This window comes from Struthio camelus, chromosome 9 (assembly GCF_040807025.1).
Source record: "Struthio camelus isolate bStrCam1 chromosome 9, bStrCam1.hap1, whole genome shotgun sequence".
In the NCBI taxonomy this organism is placed as follows: Eukaryota; Metazoa; Chordata; class Aves; order Struthioniformes; family Struthionidae; genus Struthio; species Struthio camelus.
This window is the reverse complement of record NC_090950.1, coordinates 7,774,090-7,790,531: the sequence shown is the minus strand read 5'-3', so window position 1 is coordinate 7,790,531 and position 16,442 is coordinate 7,774,090. Positions and strand designations below refer to the sequence as shown.

Sequence of the window (16,442 nt, the reverse complement as noted above, 5' to 3'; positions counted from 1 at the left end):
GGGTGGGAGTATGAGTCTATAAAACAGGGATATTCTAATTATATTAGTCTGGAAGTGAAAGAATAGCTGAAATCACTCCGTAACTGAACTAACCGCATACAACAAGGAGGGCATTAAGTAGATCAACTTATCAATAATAGAATATGGAGACTTCAACACTAAGTAGGTCAGTGGTACATATTTCCATTTTACCCTCGGATAGTCACTCAGCACCCTACTCAAAGTGAACTCACACTAGCTGCTTTTAATTCTTACCCGAAGAGACAGATTTCAGCATCGCACAATCTACCAAATCCTGCCATCTCTGTGAGAACTCCTGACCTGAATGTGCATGGGGATAGAAACTGAATAGTTGAAGGCTGAGTCACACAGGAAGGTTGTGTTCAGAAGTGCATCGACACTGCTCATTCTGTAACAGCTGTGGGGTAGGGAAACATGCCTGCGTGGTTGCTAAGGGGTAAAACTCTGCGTAAGTCCCCTCCTGATCTGTAGAATTAAATGGAGTCTCCCCCATCAACAGACATTATAAAGACTGATGCAAATCCATGGAGATCTTTCCAGGGATTTGAGTGTGTTCTAGATCAACATCTAATATGATCTAAACATACAGTTTGAGATACTTAGATAAAGTAATAATGACAACTGCGTTACTTTGGGTTCTTTTACTAAGAAAATACCAACAGAAGAATGGAAGAAATGTCCTATTTTAGAAGTGTAATGCACATATTCAGATAATTTCAGTTGAAGGAAGCTCACTTTCTCTTTTCCAAATTGTTGCTAAAGGGTTTTGTAGAAAGCTGCCTAGTCAGTCCACTAGATACTTGCTGAGTCTGCACTGAAAAAAAGTTCAAAGCTGATTGAAAAGGAGTGGTCCAGTTCAAAGCCAACAGCACAAGCAGAAATGCAAAAGTAACTCAATCTATTCAAAATTTAGGGCAACTGTGACCATCTAATACCTTCAGTAAGAAGGCTACTGATTAACAGCACTCTGCAATAGGACCCTTGCTGGGTGCATTAATAACCAGCCAGGCGATCTGATGGCCAAAGGCAGCGTGGAAAGCAAAGCAGATTATTAATCCGTGGAAACATGTATATAGAGGTTGTTTTTACTGCCATCAAGCTAAATAGGAAAAGCAAAAACCAAAACAAACTTAATACTTCTCTAGGGTTACACAGATGGTGACATCTCAGTGTGGCATACCACACATGAGAAGACTGAAAGATTCAGTAACATTACAGTTAAAAGGACTGGATATGCAGGAATTAGTCAATCTAGTAATTTCAGTTGTTAAATAACATGCTCCATTTAGGTTAGCATGGGCACCAGGTAATCAAACATTGGTTCTCCATTGGTAAAATGCATTGACAGCATCATAGTTACATTCAGAGAAAACAAAGTATATTCACATCTCCTAAATTATACAAAACATTCCATATTACCTATGTTAAATCTAAACTTTTATTGGAAAATATGTCGAAAATAAATAAATACTCCACAGCCTAAAATTTTTAAGTCTAATTTATTTGCCACCCCAGGGCAGTTTTCATTTGTTCTCCTCACTCTCTTTAACTGAAAAAGTCATTTATGTGAGTAATGAAAATAATCTTACTGTGCAGCTTTTAATCAATTATTCAATAGCTAAAAGGAAAGTAAAAATCACCCTTTCTATCAATAATTCAAGCCCGCCATAGCTTTAGTGCTAGCACAGCCATTCACTTGCCCCTCATAATAGTGCCTCATACATTTTTAAGGCTTAGGCTGTCTGTTTTAAGGTCAAATGTGTGCATTGTGGTTAAAAACACAGTTACAAGGTATGGGAAGGTCAACTGAAGAAAATATTCCCATTGCCAACAAAACAAATTAGGCTGCAAGGCTGGAAAGAAAAACTGTATGATAGGGTCCTCAATGCCTGTCGGTGTAGAAGGGCAGAAAGATAAAAGTCCAGACAAGCTAAACTGGCAATGCTGCCCTAACAGCCCCAGCTGGTAAAGAACCAGAAACTCTCTGCACGCCCAGTGAATTGCCAAACACATTTCAGCCAACTTTGTCAGACAGTGAAATGGAGTACACATCCTAATTCAGCCTCCCCTGTGGGTACTGTTGAGAGGTCTATCTAGATCCAACTCCAGATGCCGGGACAGGTGCGTCTCTCCAGAGCACTGTAGACCAAAGTCAAAGATCTGATGAGGGTGATGCACCTGTTGCAAGGGCAAGTTACAGTCCACACACCTTTCTCCTCTCTACTCACTGCAGCCTTTGGCTGTGCCACCTACTGCCGTGGGGGAAGGATGGTGATGCAGGCAAACATGGTTAATCATCTTCCCTTCTTCCAGCCCCAGCAGTTAGTCTGTTTCCTCCATAGCCAGACTTTTACTGGCTTGGATAGTACTGTAATTTGGATACCTGGCAAACAACTTGAAACCTGGACTGCCTGGACCAGATCTCAGCATCTAACAAGTCTAACCGGTCTCTTCAGCTTCGCTTCCTGAGTGGCATTCTTAGAGAGTTGCTCTTTAAACAACGCAATAGTTTTTAAAGCCTCAGAGATATAGACAGCTTCCTCAGTCTACATTTCCTGTAATATGCAAATCAGATACTTGCAAGGAAAACAAGAACTTTGTTAGCTAGGCATTTTCATCTGCTAATAACCCCCTTTGAGGCATTGATTTTCTTTAATACTGCAGTTGTTTTGATTAGCGTATCGTAAGGACTACTTGTAAGGGCTCCACAACCTCAGAGCTCTGACAGGCACCATCTCCTCTCATGAGGGGCACAGAAAACTCCTCTGAGCCAACACCAGAGAGGCCTGCTCAGGCTTTCAGATCTTTCCCATTGCTAGGCTCATGCAGGCCTAGCAATGGAGCAGGAGCTGCTATTATTTTTGCATGCCTTCCCATTCTGTGGGACAGAGAGGACCTGGTACAGTGAGAGAACTTTTCCTGTTAGTTCCTGGAATAAAACATTTATCTCCCAGTATAAGAGCTTGCCCTGCGCAGGCTCATTCCTCTGCTGAAGGGCCTACAACATAGCTGCAAAAGTTCTGAATCTGAAATGGTTCCATTTTACTTTTGCCTCTCCGAAAATTCAACATGACTCAACACTTTATGACAGAAGTAAAGGATTTGCCTTACTTCATCATGGCTCAAAATGCAGCCACTGAAACTATACATAACACTTGGCAATTTTTCTCTAGCTCTATTTCTTGCAGTCTGACCTTCCTCAATAAGAGACAGTGAAATGCATTTGATCCTGAGAGTGGAAGCATTTATTTTAAATCTGGACTTGTTCCAGATGGGAAATTAGACTGGTAACTCTTTGTGGCACTTCACTGCTTCATGTAGACTTCCATTCTTATAATTTAGTCCAGCGATGCTTAACAAAAGTCTATTTAGGTCTGTATGAGGGCTGCTTACTACCAAAAAAAGTATCACATTAATTGACCTTATAAACGCACGGAACAGGTAAAAATGAGCAGGATCTTTGTAAACTGTAACATCAAGGTTAGTTGATCAGAGAGCACATTCAGCAAAGATTCAATTTCAAGTTTAGTTTTGCAAAAGCAAAGAGTAAAGACCATATTTGTATTACAGCCATGCTTGCACACTCCAGATCCAGATGTCCAACTTTTTGCCATTTATTCTCCCTCTGCCCTGATGTTAAGTGCGGTATAAATGAAGACCAACTTTTGGGCCTGTGCCTCAAAGAGCTTACAATCTAGAAGTGATAATACAAAGCAAACACCTACAGATGGATAGAGAGAGATGGTAAGAGTACCGGGAAACAATGAGGTAATACTTGTCAGTCCAGTAGAAACTGAAGCATCATCAAGTGTTGTCATACTTTAAGAAAAGACTTCCCAACACAACACACAAGCCACATAGAAGAAAACATTAAATTACTTTGGAAACGTAACAATGAGGTGACATGGACTGGCACTGCTGGCTATTCATAAACAGGAATCAACACCTAGGTAGACTAAGACACAATTGACAGGACAGAGACTGGCCTTGACAAGCCTTGGAAGGGAGAACAAAACTCATGTTGAATGTTACAGAGTAGAGAAGAAAGGGAAAGTATGCAAATTGCCAGACATCCAGGCTAGCATAGCCAAACAGAAAAATCCCATCTTTGTGACTACATTCTGAGCGGATATGAACAGGCAAGACTGTGCTTATCAAGGCCAGAAGAAAGGAAAATTTTGGTACGTGGGAAGTAAAATGAACAAAGCATGAATTAAGAGTTTAGTCATATGGATAAAAGGATTTTATCCACAAAATATATCCAGGCTGTTTCTACATTGGGTCTGAGGCCAGAGAGAGAATTTGAATTGATGATAGCACTGCAATGACTGGCAGGACAGTGGGCTATACCAAGCAAAAGGAAAGGAGCTGGCTCAGGAAAAGTTAACTGCAAACAGATTTAAACAAGTTTGGCACCTACAAATGATTGCTAGGGTCCTGTTTGCTGACCCTAACTTTAGCAAGTCAGTAAACATCACAGACTGCAACACAAAGATTCAGAGAATTTGTTTCATGCATCAGACAGGTCTGTACAGGCAGCTCTTTCATAAAGACAGAGAAGAAAAGAAATCAGGTTGAGGAAGGCATGATGGAAGCACTGAAAATTGATTTTCAGACGGTGACCTTGACTCAAAGGTTGAACGTGAGTTGTGAAGCAGACAATGAGGATGGAAACGAGCTGCAAACGTGGCAGCAAATATGCAGACTTTGTTTGGAACCAGAGATTACAGGCACAAATTCGTACAGCCTGACCCTGCCCATGTAATCACATGCACTAAGCATTTAGTTATAAGATACTTTGACTTACGGTGACAGTTGGCTACCTATGAAAGTACAACAGAAAATCACAGGCTCGGACACTCTCTCTCCCAGGGGTAAGTTTTGAAAGGATGCCATTTAAGTCACTTATGACTAAGAAGAAAAAAAGATGAGAAATGTTTATATAATATATTAGCTATATTATGACATTGCAATCCTATTTGTTCACATGCTCATGAAATACTTTCACTAACTCATCTTCTGGGCTGAAATTTGTTAGGATGGGTCTGCTGAAAAAAAAAAAAAACCAAGAAAACCAAAAAAACCAGAATGGAATATATTCATGAAGGTAGTGAAAAATACTGGTCTCAGGTGAAGTACATGTGATGCAGTGAAGGAAGGCAGGGAAAAGTGGCTGCCCAATATTTCACTGAATTATGTCACTGAATTATGGAGATGGACACACACTGAGCTGATCCCCAGCAGAACAACCAGACTACATTACTACTACATGACTACGTCACTCCAACAAGAAATAGTTGGAGAGGGTCTGTCTGGTTTTAATTTCTGTGTCTTTTTTGTTGTGTTGCTTGGGGAAAGAAGGAGTTAGTAAGGTTACAGTAGGTCTACCCTACTGTAGTAGTAGTGCTTTGTCAGCATAGATATTATGTATTATGCTACTATGCTGGCACAGCATTTCCAGGGCAGATGCAGCTTATAGCAGCCGAAACAGTTTTTAGAGTACAGCTTCTTGTTTCCCTGGGAATGAAAAGTATGCTTTTTTATACAGGTGGCTTCTGGCAACATTACTGCTTATCAGGTCAAACCTCAGAGTGCTGATCTGTGGATAACTGCACTGTGGCAAAATATGTAGTACAGTCCTGGTCCTTGAGCTATGAGGGAACTTCTGTCTTATCTACAAAACAGTGGTCTGGTTTCTGAGTACCTCTGGAGTGGCATATAAATGCTGGAGAAGGACAGGACGTAGTGCCTGGACTGTACTTCTTCCCTGTCCAAAACTGATTCTGACTCAGGTTGAAAATTTGAGGTCTGCAAGCAAGCAAAAACATACAGTGTTCAGAGTCAAAATATTACAGGAAGGATTGATTTACATGATGAAGATCCCTAGGGCCTTACGCAGAGTTCCTCTTAACTCATGGAGCGCTGGCGTAGCTGCAAACCCTTTCCTTGTGGGTGGTCAGTCTTTAGCAGGACTGAAATCCAACCTAATATTGCCAATAATACTAAAAGTTTCCTACAAACTGTGCTTCTGAATAGAAATCATAGTAATTTTTTTGTTAGTGTGCATAGCTGCCCATGACACTATCCCAAAACGATACATGCCCTGAGAAACTGAGGTGGCTGGGAAATGAAAGCCCTTCCTGCAAAGTAATTTTTATTAAAAAAAAAATCTGCTACTTTATTATTACAATTTTTAAATGCATTATTTTTCATGGAAAGAGAGTTTCTGAATGACTCCATTGCAGATCATTGAGACAGACTGTCCATTTGTTTTGTGGCTGCTCATTATGACCAATTCTGCACTCTTAACTGGCAAGGCCTCTATGCAGAGATTCATTTCTCCTGTTTTCCTGGAAGGATTTTTTTCCAGAAGAACTGAATTTTCCTGAAGAAAATTTAAGCTTCTGAAAAGCAGTGTATTCTCTATCTAAAAATAATTCTGGTAAGAAATTCCCAAATAACTTCTAATCTACATAACCAGCTGGTGCAATTAGCTCTGCATGATAACACTAAAGCAGAGCTTTTAAACAACCTTCAGCATCAAGGTTACAGCAATTCAAATGATGAGGCTAGACAAAGAATGCTTCAAGGCATTCTGTCGTGGTACAAACAACTCCTGCAAAGAGCCTGCCTCAGTTTTCCTTTACCAGCATCTACTTAAATCAAGTTCATCAGCTTTTTTGGGGGGGACGCAGTTAGGGTCTTTAGTAGTCTCTTTATTGGTGCTGTCATTAGTTTTCTAGTCCTGACTTCCATGATTTAGAATCTCCCTCTCCTGTTCCCCTTCAAATGCAATCAGCAGCCTCTTCTGCTAGTTTGGGAGTCCACATTAGCCCAGTCTTTGTCAGGATATGTGGCTCACTCATTTAATCACCCTGAATTCTGAGGCTTGTAACACAGACATACCTTTGTCCTAGACAAGATAGAGACCTTATATTGCCCTACTAAAAGATTCTTCATCCCAGGCCCTTAAGGGATCAGTGGCCTGAGTCTTCTACATTTTAGCTTGTCCCCGACATTAACAGCTCCCAAGACACTCTTCTCCCCAGCAAAGGCTACATTAAATATTTTTAAACAAATTGCCTTAGGCACATGAGCAACTGATCTTGCACAGTATCCCTTTGGGCCTTAAAGGGCCAGTACTATGCTGCAGTGAACAAAAGATTACAAATGTTATATTTCTTAGATAACATTTGGAAAAGGTAAGGTAAGATTCAAAAAGAATAAGGTTCAAAAAGAAAAACAATCACAAAATTCAAAGCATGTACAGTGAGGCTTAGAAATCCAGCTGATGAAAGAAAAAGTCACATCACAAACAAAAGATCTTCGAATGTGCTTGTATAAGAAAGGAACTGAGAGTTCGGACATCACTGAGTATCCCACAGTTTTAGCTGGCAGGTACAGCTGAGGTATCACCCAAATTGAATCACAAAGGAGAGTTACTAGAAGGATTAATTAAATAACGTCAGTAAAGGCTGAGATGATATTCACCCACAAATGCTAGGGAATCTGCAAATGAAATAAGCTGCCTAGGAAACATTAACAAGTCAAACACTCTGCCAGGGAACTGGACTAGTCTGTAACGATGATGACAGGTGACCTCGGAAATTACAGACTGGAGACCCTGCACTCCCAAGCACTCTGTTTTGACCTGAAAGGCTAGCACCAGATCTACTGCCCTGCTGCAACCCGCTCTGTTCACCTGACTGGTATTCCTGCTCTGCCGTGCCACCTTGTGCTCACCAGCTGACAGCACACTGCTTCACAAAATGAGTTAACTGCATAAGTAACATAATTATTAAAGTCCTTCTGGCTTAAACTTCCTGAGTCCATAATAGTGTACCAGCCAGCCTATGCCAGGTGACACATTATAAACAGGACATGAACACTGGATGTGCTGAACTATCAAAATCCTTTCTGTAGTCTTTTCAAGGCCAAGATGCTCACAGATGTTTTATGGTTTTTCAGTTGATTGCAAGCTGTGTTTTGAGTTCCTAACAATGCAAATCACCAGGTCGGATCTGCATGGTCGGTATTTCTCACAGTTGCTACCAAAGGCTTTATATCTTCTCCCGTCCTTGTCTTCTGGGTTGTCAAGGAGAAAGAAGCATGCTCCAGGGCTCAGAGCAGGGAATACACATTGAGAACTTCTGCATCCTATTACTAACTCTTGACACTGACCTGTAATACTTTGAGTAAGTACTTCACCACCCTGACTCTGTTGTTTAGCTCACTATAAAATGGAAATGATACTTACCTCACAGGGGCAACAGGACTTTACTGAGATTTTTCACAGCGGATGAGGCTTTAGAAATCTGCACTGGGAGCCCAGTAGAGTACGTTCAATAGAAAAAAAAGATCACAGCAATGCAAACAGCTGGAATGCCCTCACACCTAGCAGCTTTTCAGATCCTTTTTCCAGGTACTTCTTTGTTTTTTGGGGCCGCTGTCAGCATTCAGGTGATGTGGGGATTTTCAGGTGCCAAATCTCTCATCATTAGCAAGCATCCTGAATGGCTGGGGTGTGGCAAAGAAACTGCATTTGCGAGCAACAGTCTTAGGAATGCTTGAAGTTGTGAGTCTACCTGATAAACTCCTCACTGCAGTTGACTTGGCTTCATCAATCTCGGCATACAGAGCCCAGCCATGGGCATCTATCATGCAAAAATATTGCATCAAGGCTCTGCTCCTTGAGGCTACTGTTCTAGAGGCACAGTAAGGTTATGTATCTAGGGCCTGAAAAATGAAAGATCAGCCACTAGATGTCAGAGCTCCACTGGCAGTCCTGCTGATTTGCGTCCCGTGAGGGAATCCTATATCATGCCATAATAACTGGAAACACTAACAGTTTCCAGGCTGCACAGTGCTACATGAGGCAAATCGGTTCCTCACTTACTTTTAGTGCATGGAAAAACAGTCTCCAGATTAAGGATAATAAACTGCAATAAGCTTATGAATATCACAAATTCCTTTGCTGGCCGCTCAAATACTACTGTGGTATTTGTGTTCGGGTTTCTCAAAGGATTAGGCCTCCTTCCTGCTTGGGAAGCATTGCTAGGGTCAGGAGAACAGTCAGGAATGTAGCTACTCCTAGTCACTTGGAACAGGGGCACACATTAGCCTTTTATGCTGCTGCCTAGGAAATCAGACAGGCTGGTTGCATACAGTGGACCATAAGCCTGAGTCTCTGAGTAAGAATAACCAATTTAACCTTGAGGGAAAACGGAAGTGTCTTCCATTTATATGAGCTGAAATATAAATAAAGGAGAATAACTTGTTTTTGCTTAAGAGCTTGCACTGAGAACATGCTAAGAACGAGATCCTGCTGGTACAGCGGTGACTCTGGTAAATGAGTCCGCTCCCAGGAATCCCTACACTGTACCCTCTGTTCATCAGGCAGACAGCACTCCTCTGCCTGCACAGTTACCTTTTTGCTGCCTCCTTCTTGCAAGAGGAAGATATTAGCGGCTGACATGAAGGAATTAGAGTGCAGAAACAGCCATACTCTGAATGACATCTGCAAGAGCTCGTACTCAAACAAGCTATTAAGTCTCAATACACTAGAGAGGTCCACCTAAGCTAATGTGGTATTATTTTTCAGGAATACCTAAGGATGTTCCTTTGCGAGAGATGTCGGTATGAACAGTGGGCATATTCTTTCCTCTGTCACCTGATTTAAAATCTAATCCTGGGCTTCTATAAATCAGAGGTTTCCAACCCACAAAGCAAGCCACTTTGGTGAGCCTTGGCAAAGGACTCTGCCAGGCTTGCCCCGGCTTCCTGCAAGGTGACGCATGAATAACTCCAGAGAGAAAGAGATGGATCCACCTGCACCTATTTGCTCAATTTTAGTGTTGCAGCTGTTAGAGCCAGCAACAGAGGCCCAGATGGGACGGGAAGGGAACAGGACAGCATCAGAGCAAGGGAAGGCTGAGAGGACTGGGCTGGCGGGAGGGAAGATGGGCAAGACAGAGTTGGTGGTGAACTGCAGAAGCCAAAGAGAACAAGGTGAAGATCTCTATCTTCAGTCCACCGAGGAAGGTTCCTCTATAAAAGGTTGAGAAACTACTGAGCTGCACTGCTGGGAAGAATAATGAAAAATATATATTCACACATCAACCTGAAGAATGGTATTCCTATGTTCTGCTTATGTTCCATTATATACTGCTGTGTTCACTGTCACAAACATACTTTAGCGACATGCTTAATGGATATGGTAACTTGGTACATATAAGGCTGTAAAATCTTAAGATGGTGGTTTCCAGAGATTATCAAAGGCCTATAGAGGCAGCCATGCACCAAATATCCAACCCTTCATTCCTCAGACAGAAGACGTACTTAGAATTCAATTCTTTCACTTTGTGGTTTAAGTTTTACCTGCCCTCTCCATTTAAATCCTCTTGTTACTAGGACTCCAAAGAACTGAAATGAAAAAACCAGAGAACTGGCACTGCAAAAAACTACTACTGGAAGCAGCAAACATGTAACAGCTGGGTGAAAAAACAGTCCCATAATCCAGAAACAAGAGGATTAGTAATCTGAACATTTGCTGGAGAAAATGGAGACCTCTCCAGTTCCCAGTTTCTGCAGCCTTTGCCCCATTCGGTTGCTATATAATATTCAGGAGCAGCGAGGGACCAACAGCATGTTCAAAGGGTGACCATGAAATCAGCCAACTCATTGGAGGTCTTGAGAAACAGTGTGGCTAGATCTTATTTTCTAACTGGTAACTTAAGGTGCAATTCCCTTCAATTTCCCTCTCCTCATGTACCATTATTCAGCCTCCATCTCATTTTGTGTCTCTTTTCCCATCGATCGCCCACTGCATCCATCTCCTGTGAAACACAGAGGACAGCTGATACATTTAATCAATTAATCGATTATCCTTCACTTATCACAGCTCCAAGACACAGCCAGAACAGAAACAGAAACCTGTCTGTTGAGCAGAGCTACACTATCCCAAGCATGTGATAGCATACTTCCCATTGTAAATGAACTTCCAGCATTGTCAATGTCATAAGAAGATTCTCTGGGATTGATTTTAGGAGGAGCGAGGGCTCTGGAGAGTGCTTTACTTATCCTGTGAAAATCCAGAAATCTAATGACAAAACTCCTGATAAAAAGACACTCACAGGTAAATGCAGATGGCATCTTGTGAAAAGAAGACAAGTTACTTCAGACAAGTCTCATGTCCTCAAAAGCACAGAAGACTCCTTTCCTGTCCCACCGACAAAGAGTCAGGCTTTGAAGTGTGCAGCGCAACTACACTGGGGCTTGTGCCTTGCATTTTGAAAACAGGGCAAAATAAGAGCTGGGATCTGGCTGAGTGGGAGTTCTCACTGCATTTCTTGTGCCAGAGCTCAAGGCAAATACACTGTTCTTAACATTTGTACCCCCTGCTCTGTAAGGGCATAATGTCTGTTTGGCAGTAGATGTCTTGACGCTCATTAAGTAACAGATTTACTGGAGCCCAAGAAAGGGCTGGATTTTGGTGCTGAGTACTATAGTATTCTGCGACCGAAACACTATTTGCACTTTAAATCAACAAAACAGGAAACTCTTATAACATTGCTTGTAACATTTGGCCCCAGTTGCGCTCTGGAGGTAGCCTGTTTTTATTTCTGTTATTAGCTATTTTCCTTCGCTCATTCTTTCAACGATATATTGTTGAATAAAAAATTGAAATACACATGTGGACACTTAGGATGTTTCTGCTTATATTGCAGGTGCAACACTGAAGAATCCACCTGTAAATACGGATGCTTCCCCCTCATATGTTATACAGCATGACGTTACATCGACGCCAGACTCAACAAGGATTTCCCTCTGGAGACCCTGCCAGAGGTGTCACAGTGGAAAATCATGCTAGTCTGTCTAATTGACTAATAGGGTTAGGAGTTCATGACAGCTTCACACTCCTGAAACTCTGTTTGCAAATCAGTCATAACTAACATTTTTTTTTTTTGAAAAAGAAACTTGAATAAGATTTTGAAGAAAGTTGTGCCATGACAAGGTTTAACAAAAGACATATAGCGCATTTCTGTCATATTGTGCCACCTGGCAACTGAAAATGCCACTGTAGTTTTAAAATACAGGTATGTGCAGAATAAGCATTCACTTGGATAGTTATTATGAGGAGAAAAAATTATTTTCAATTGTATTAATTTTTCTTGAATTTTACAGAAATATTTTATATATTTTATTGCAACTGTTTAATCATCTTAAAGTCAATAAGATTCTAGAGTACAGATTACATTAGTATCACACGATTTACTGCCTGGGGAAAGGAATTTTGTAAATATGCAAATAAAAATATGAGGAAGCATAATATATTATGCCCTATATTGTCCACAGACATGCATTTATCATGTAGCAGAAATGATGAACAGGATAAAGAGGTGTACTTGAAAATGCCTTTCAAAAAGTTAAGTTACTTGATTCTGCTTTAAAGGACAGAAAATATGTTGCTTTTATCTCAGATAGTGGCTCTCTTAATCTTATAATACAGATCTTATTTTCTAATTTAGAAACCAGTCTCAAAATATCAGGTGATACCAGTGACACACTGGTAACCCATTTTTTCATTTTTTATAAAAGAGAGTTTAGAGTCAGTTTAACAGAACAGTCATTATTTTCACACCCAACTCTAATCTGGTCTTGATCATTTAAAACTCTGGAGGTAAATCAAAATCCTGCACTCTGTAGGTGGAACTAAATCATCAAATGGTCCCGTTTGGCCTTAGTATGTTTGAAGAGATTGTGACAATTCTCCTGATCTTGTATCCTGCCTCAGACAATATTTGACACATGCTGTCTCAGGGCAAAGTGGAAAAAGGACCTATGAGGCTGGGGAATGAAGCAGGGAAAAGTAATTCCTTCCTGACTCCACAGTGAGCGCACACCTTGATACAGAGAAGGGCACCCTTAGCTCCCACTTACTTCTAAAATTCACTGAGGTTGAGGAGGGAGGAATTAATCTTATCTGGCTTTAGCCACCTAGGTAACTGTCTATACCTTGCCTATCGTCAACAGAAGACAAATAGCTGCAGAGGCTGATGAATCACTTTATGCTCGGCTTTCTCTACTGACAATGGAAGGCTCCTAGACAAAAATCTTAGATTAGATGCCCAATTTTTTGATGTCTAAAGTCAGATGATTTCTGCCTTAAATAATTCAGAATGGTGAGAATAGATAACCACAATACGTGACTGATGTCTACATTTTGCAGAATCTGGAGTTATTGAAAAAAAGCATAATGTGTCAAGACTGGGATGCTGTAAAATGAAGTCACATGCACTAGATACTGCACTTTCTCAATACTACTCTGCAATTACCCCTAAGAGAGGTTATCTCTCCAGTGCTGCAAGACTGCCAAGTCATCTTTCCGAATACGGTCAATTTATCAGAGTAAGTATCTCCGTAAACTATAGATTAGAGATGCCCAGGACCTTCTTCCATGGCACAAAAATACACCTCTGAAGACTGTTAAGAATTGCCATTTAGAATATGAAAGCTTGAAATTCCAAGCAGTTTATCATACAGGCATTCTTTGCTGAAACATGAAGAGACACATGATATTTGGGCTAGTAAAATAATAATAAATATAGGGCTTAACATTCCAGTAACAAAAAAGGGGCTGTACAAAACTAGTTGTTCCTCAAACAAGTGATCCCTTTCCTTTCAAAATTACTACACTTAGCCTTGTTATCTTCACCACCTTCATTCACCAACTCTCTTTGTAATAATAGCAGCTGAGGCACAGAGCCTCAGGAGAGCACAGAGGCAGAATTTCTCAACCCAGTAGCACGCTGCACATCTCTGCCTTGGATTTCAAAATGAGAAACCAACAGCACGGAGAAAAAGAATGGTAACAGAAGGAAAAAAGTCAGTTTGCTCCTGCATAGCATGGTTCCTCTACAGCTCTAAAACTGCTTTTCAAAGGTGACAGTATTGCTTTTGCTGTTTTACAGAGGCACAGAGCAACAAATGACTCGTCTAACCTTTCTTATCTTTTTAACTGATGCCTTCTTTCCCCTGCTGTTGCTTTTCTCCCTTTAAGTCCTATTCACCTGTCAGATCTATGCAGTCCCTGCCACTGCTTACCTTACAGTTACTCAGATCTGCTCTCTGCCCTTCGTGCCCAGTGCAAATAGCTTCCCCTCTGTAGGGCTTTTTCTTCTGCTCTCCTCACTGACCTTAAAGCTAGGCTCAGTGGCACTATCTCTGTCTGGCCAGCGATTGCCCTTGTGATACAAGTCATAAGGAACCAGTGCGGACAGGGAAGTCGAACTTTTACTCCTCTTATGTAGGTCTTGCATTAACATACATATCCCATGGTTTCACACGCACACTTGCTCTCTGGGGGGCGAGATAGATTTATGAGCCACCTGCAGTGTTTGAGTTTATGGACGCATTTAGTTCAAGTAACAAGCGCGCTCTGAGATTCAGAGGTCCTGGGTTCAATCCATGCTGCCAAAAGAACAACTGGGGATCTGCATTACACATGACGGAAAAAATGCCTGTGGGTAGTCTATTCTGGTTCTCCCTATGGAGTTGCATGAATGCCAGTGCAATGTCGGGGGAAGCTCAAAAATCTTCATGGCTGAATCATTCTTCATTTGAACAACCGAAGGAAAATCTACCTTCTCAAGATCAAAATGAATCAGGTACTTACCAGGTCTGGCTGCAAACTGGTTCAGGGGAGGATCTTTAAACAGGTTGTATGTCGTGAGCCATATTTTCTCAGTCAGGAAAGGAAACTGTGTTGCTGAAATTAACTCATCTAACATGAAAGCTCATTTCATATGTAGTGTGTAACTGTGAGAACAAGTTCCTTCAGCCTGCTTCCAGCCTAACATACTATCACTTTCCTCTGGTGTTAGATGGCTTTTAAACGGATAATATGTATACAGAAAATTAAGATAAATGATGAAAACTTCTGTACAGATTTTTGTGGCTATGAAATTTCAGTTTCTATGAAACAGATCATGTATTTCTTGTGCTGCTTTTGCAAGAATGGAAGCTGTGACAAGCTGTGCGCACATATAAGATCAGAATCATAATTAGAATAAAGAACAACACCTTATGTGCTAAAGACAGCCTCCAAAGAGGAAGAGAAGAATTTCCTATCTCATGGTTTACTACAATGTACAAAGGTGTTCTGAAAAGGATTATTTTTAAAAAATCTATTTTCTGCTATGGACATCAAGCCCTGATATTCCTTCTTTTAATGTAGAATTTACTGGAATCTCAGAGGTGTTTTGGGAACTTCCAGAACATAGACTGAAATTTCAAGTATGAAGCATCAGGTACCTGAGTACACTTATAAAAACCCACTGGCTGCTGCGAATGGAGCGAGCGCTCAGCACCTTACATAACTGGAGTGTATTTAATCCAAAACTAATAAAAATGGCAGGAAAAAATGTAGGCAAAAACATCAGACATATATACAGTCAAGTAAGTGTTCCTTCCAAGAGCAGAGTATTACAATGGACTTTGGGCATTCCACTCAAATATGAATGATATGAACTTAGCAGAAAGTCCGAGAGTAATATTTTGCTTCACATACAGTGCTCATTGTTCTGAGTAGGGAAGAGTGTTTGATGAAAAGATATTGTAAACATCCATGCTTTGCAGCAAACGCACAGGAAGCACAGCAAAGCTGCAGTTAAACTGGAGGATATTTAAAAGTGTTACATATTCCAATTTCCACTTAATGAAAGGGATAAAGACCAGTGACACTTTCAGAGAGGAAAATATACACATGCACAGTGCGCAGGTATGTGCACCCAAAAAAAGGGTTCTTGCAAACTTACTGAGATCAAGAATGGAGAGGAAATCTGAAGCATGTACTGTTTAAAAATGTGAGTAACAGATTAACAAAATTTTCAGTACACATGATTTATGTAATTAAGATACATGCATTTATTATATATGTAATTAAGATACATGCATTTATATGCTGTTTAACATATTTTGTTAACTATTTTTCATATACGTCGTATCTGATATATATATGCTTTATGTATTATATTTTAGTTACCATATTCTACATGACATACTAAAGTCACTCGGATTCTATGTTACGTTTGGTCTCTTCTCAACACCATTTTATTATTTTATATGCCATTGATGATTCACTATTTTCCGGCACTGCAAATTCACTATTCACCAAAAAACTACTGTTTATGATGGATTTATACATATTTTTAAATCCCCAACCTATACCTGAGGCTTGCAGAGACAGTATTTCTCTACTTCTCCTCCATGTAAAAGGACATGACATACCAGTCAGCCAGTACTGGGTTTACTGAGATCAGGATACTACTTTCTCCAGCCTCATCCCAAGGAACCTAGTAGATTATCAAGTGTATATCATTTGAAAAGTGGACTAGTTTCTAAACTCAAGCACCTACTGCTTT

General features: G+C 40.6%; 1 protein-coding gene across 2 annotated transcripts in view; it reads left to right on the top strand.

The window, feature by feature from the left end:
- AMER3 (APC membrane recruitment protein 3) overlaps nt 1-16,101 on the top strand; it is a 44,166-nt gene extending 28,065 nt beyond the window's left edge. For both annotated transcript variants that reach the window (XM_009674135.2, XM_068954187.1), the window contains one exon: nt 11,748-16,101. The gene's annotated coding sequence lies outside the window, so the exon portion shown is untranslated. The remainder of the gene's footprint in view (nt 1-11,747) is intronic.
- The last annotated feature ends 341 nt before the right edge of the window (nt 16,102-16,442 follow it).